Source organism: Triticum dicoccoides, chromosome 1A (genome assembly GCF_002162155.2).
Source record: "Triticum dicoccoides isolate Atlit2015 ecotype Zavitan chromosome 1A, WEW_v2.0, whole genome shotgun sequence".
Taxonomy (NCBI): Eukaryota; Viridiplantae; Streptophyta; class Magnoliopsida; order Poales; family Poaceae; genus Triticum; species Triticum dicoccoides.
In genome coordinates this window covers 198655559-198660052 of record NC_041380.1, presented here as the reverse complement: position 1 = coordinate 198660052, position 4494 = coordinate 198655559, and positions in this window count along the sequence as shown.

Below are 4494 nucleotides of genomic sequence, written 5' to 3'. Positions count from 1 at the left end.
ACGTTGATGAGTAACTTGCCACCCAGGTGGTGACCCCGAGCTTGTGAATGACCTTTGTAGATAGACAGGCTTCGTCAATCCTTCTTTATTTCTAGTTATCTGTACTCAGACAAGTTTGCTTGCACATGTGCTTGTATGTTTGTATGACTTGAGTGTCGGGTCATGTGACCCCTACCTGTATGGATATGTTATGTATGGCTCTATGGAGCCTTTTAAATAAAGTACTTTGAGTTGTAGTGTTTTGTTGTGATGCCATGTTGTATTTGCACATATCGAGCATATTGTGTTTATGATTTGAAATGCTTGGTATGTGTGGGATCCGACAACCTAGTTGTTTATTATTGGTAGCCTCTCTTACCGGGAAATGTCTCCCAATGCTTCCACTTAGCCATGGTAGCTTGCTACTGCTCCGGAACACTTAGGCTGGTCGGCATGTGTCCTTCTTCGTTCTTGTGTGTGTCCCTTCGGGGATATATCACGCGTTGTTCATTTAAGTCCTTGTAGCTTGCTACGATTTGGGTTCATACGTTGATGACTGACACGTTCGTTGCTGGGTCATGTATGCCGGTCCCTGTAAGTCAGTGCCGCTTTGGATTCACAACTAGTCATGTTGGCCCGGGTTCTCTGTCATATGGATGCTAGCGACACTATCATATACGTGAGCCAAAAGGCGCAAATGGTCCCGGGCCAGGTAAGGTGGCACCCGTGGGGATACCGTTCATGTGGACGCAAAGTGATATGATGTGTTACATGCTAGGTCGGTGTGACTTAGGATCGGGGTCCTAACAGCATTGGCATCAGAGCCGGTGATGAGGACATCAATACAATTGTTACACCCACAGCCCCTGCTGCTATACATACTGGACCAATTACTAGAGCTCGTGCACGCCAACTAAATTACCAGGTACTTTGGTTTCTTGGTAATGATTCTAATGTTCATGAGAATATGATGCTGCCTAAATTGGATACATTTGTTTTGCTTACAAATGAAGGGCCTAGCTTGGAGAAGGATGAACATTGGAGCAAGAACAAGCATGGAGATGATGGCATGTGCAAGGGAAACAAGAACGGAGTTACAAGTGATGATTTCAGGACTTTGAAGCCACCATAATGGGTGCATGAAGCCTTGGACGAAATATACAAGATGCCACTTCATAAATTTCGTCCCGAGGCTATTTTAGGTGCTGCGTCACCTTATTATTGGGCCAGGCCCATATAATTTCGAAATACATAAGTATAGGCTATTTTTAGAGTCCGTATGTGTGGGGAAACAAGAGATAGGGTTGATTTCGGACCCCTCCACCAAGGGCCACGAAATTCCCCCCTCTTCCTCCATATATACAGCCCTTATGGCATCGTTTAGACTTTGGGTTTTGTTTAGATTAAAAGTTCGCCATAGCTGCAACTTCGCATACTTCGTTTGTGTTCAACGACCAGACAAAGGCGTCACAGAACCCCACCTTGATCAATAAAGCTTTCATCTTATATTCGCAATATCCAGATTGCAATCTTAGTTTCTTGCTTGTTCTTCGTTTGCTCGTAGGAAACAGACCCTCGTGGTCAGGTTGATCGTGCTCCGGCGTGGTCAATAACCTCTCGGAGTTGGTTTAGCGATTTCTAAGGCGCGACATCCTCGCACGTTCGTAGTCGGATCGTCAAAGTCGACTTCCACCAAAGGGATATCCATCATCTCATCGAAAGACGGGACACCTTTGCCTCTATCAAGTGGTATCAGATTTCCAGGTTGCTCGGTGAGATTTTACAGTTTTTCGTAGTTTAGATCGAGTCTGTCTTCATACCTATAGTCCACGAAAAAGCCACAAAAAAAATTAGGGTTAGTTCATCATATCCGAACCAATCTGAGCCTTTGCATAATCTTTTTAGGGTTTTGCTTTGTTGAATTTGCGGTTGCATCGTCGTTTCTAGTTGCTGGTCTTAGAGTCTAGTCTTTTAGAGTTTCGAGTTCTGGTCATAAGTTGTCACGCCGCCGCCGCACCATCATCATCGCCCCTGCCATCTACCACCACCGCTCCGAATCCGTATCCATATACCACCACCAATCCGTGTCCATATACCACCACCGATCCATATCCATATACTACCACCGCTACCACCACCGCTGCCATATACCACCACCATATATCCACCACCAATCCGATTTCCTTGCTTATTAGGTTTGTTTTCGAGATCCATCTAGTTTCGGATTCGTGTTTCCCTGCCGGAGTAGGTTTCGGGGAAAAAAAAGAGTCGGGTAGCCACGCTCCGTTTAGGCCCAAAATTTTTCGAAAACGCATTTTTTGAAAAAAATTCTGGCTATCCTATTTTTAGGTGTTTCTGAGTGTTTTGAGACAGGTGCCATTATAGGAAGTTTTTTTTGACCCGTTTCCAGTTTTTGGGTCCGGGCAGTCGAAAAAAAAATTGGTCGAAAAAATTTCGTGCCCATCCTGTCAGTTTGAGCTAGGAAGAGTTTTGAGACACTCGCCATTATAGTGATTTTTCGCCAAAAAAAAACAGCGCAAAAAAAAGAGCGCAAAAAAAAGAGCGAAAAAAAAAATTCAGAGTGTGCTTTTCCCTTGTTTACGTGCCGCGCTGTGATTTTGTTGGTGTTCTAGGCTCGCGTCTCTAGCACAGTCTAGCCTAGGACCAGCACAGTACCGTCGTTGAGCGTTTATTCAACTTTGCATCTCTGAATTGATTATTGCTGACCCTTTTTGCTACCATACTATAAGCCTTCCCAGCTCCACATACATCTACGTCGTGTGTTTGACTCTCCCTGGTAATCGCTCTATCCAAGCTTTGAGAGTTTTTGACTACAACGGTTGCCGATCACCGCCTGCTGCTGGGTAAGAACTGGTAAGAATTTGAGATTTGCTTGACGGATTTGTGATACACCACCACCACTTCTTAGTAGTCTGTAGGATCATATTCTTGTGTGTTTCTATTGCTGCTAACCATGCCAGGATCACAAGCCGACGAGATTGACTGGGAGAACTTATCGAACAAGGAGCTTCATGATAAGTTTCAGCAAATGATGACTGAACAGGTGCAAGATGTGCTGAACAATTTTGAAGAGGCCATGGAGAAGATTACTGGCCTTGAGAAGACGTTCGAAACAAAGCTTGATAACAGATTTAATGAACTGCTTGCGCGTCTTCCACCACCGGCTGCACCTGTCGCACCTCTGCAACAACAACAACTACGCCCCCTTCCGAATCAGTATGGACGAGCACAGCGTGTTCCTATTGAGCTAGGACAACATTCTGGTGCCGCTGCTACTGCTGTTGGTGCTTCTTTGGCTCCTGCTACTGCTGCTGCTGGTACCCAGTGATGAGGACATCAATACAATTGTTACACCCACAGCCCCTGCTGCTATACATACTGGACCAATTACTAGAGCTTGTGCACGCCAACTAAATTACCAGGTACTTTCGTTTCTTGGTAATGATTCTAATGTTCATGAGAATATGATGCTGCCTAAATTGGATACATTTGTTTTGCTTACAAATGAAGGGCCTAGCTTGGAGAAGGATGAACATTGGAGCAAGAACAAGCATGGAGATGATGGCATGCGCAAGGGGAACAAGAACGGAGTTACAAGTGATGACTTCAGGACTTTGAAGCCACCATAATGGGTGCATGAAGCCTTGGACGAAATATACAAGATGCCACTTCATAAATTTCGTCCCGAGGCTATTTTAGGTGCTGCGTCACCTTATTATTGGGCCAGGCCCATGTAATTTCGAAATACATAAGTATAGGCTATTTTTAGAGTCCGTATGTGTGGGGAAACAAGAGATAGGGTTGATTTCGGACCCCTCCACCAAGGGCCACGAAATTCCCCCCTCTTCCTCCATATATACAGCCCTTAGGGCATCGTTTAGACTTTGGGTTTTGTTTAGATTGAAAGTTCGCCATAGCTGCAACTTCGCGTACTTCGTTTGTGTTCAACGACCAGACAAAGGCGTCACAGAACCCCACCTTGATCAATAAAGCTTTCATCTTATATTCGCAATATCCAGATTGCAATCTTAGTTTCTTGCTTGTTCTTCGTTGCTCGCAGGAAACAGACCCTCGTGGTCTGGTTGATCGTGCTCCGGCGTGGTCAATAACCTCTCGGAGTTGGTTTAGCGATTGCTAAGGCGCGACGTCCTCGCACGTTCGTAGTCGGATCGTCAAAGTCGACTTCCACCAAAGCGAAATCCACCATCTCATCGAAAGACGGGACACCTTTGCCTCTATCAAGTGGTATCAGATTTCCAGGTTGCTCGGTGAGATTTTACAGTTTTTCGTAGTTTAGATCGAGTCTGTCTTCATACCTATAGTCCACGAAAAAGCCACAAAAAAAATTAGGGTTAGTTCATCATATCCGAACCAATCTGAGCCTTTGCATAATCTTTTTAGGGTTTTGCTTTGTTGAATTTGCGGTTGCATCGTCGTTTCTAGTTGCTGGTCTTAGAGTCTAGTCTTTTAGAGTTTCGAGTTCTGGTCATAAGT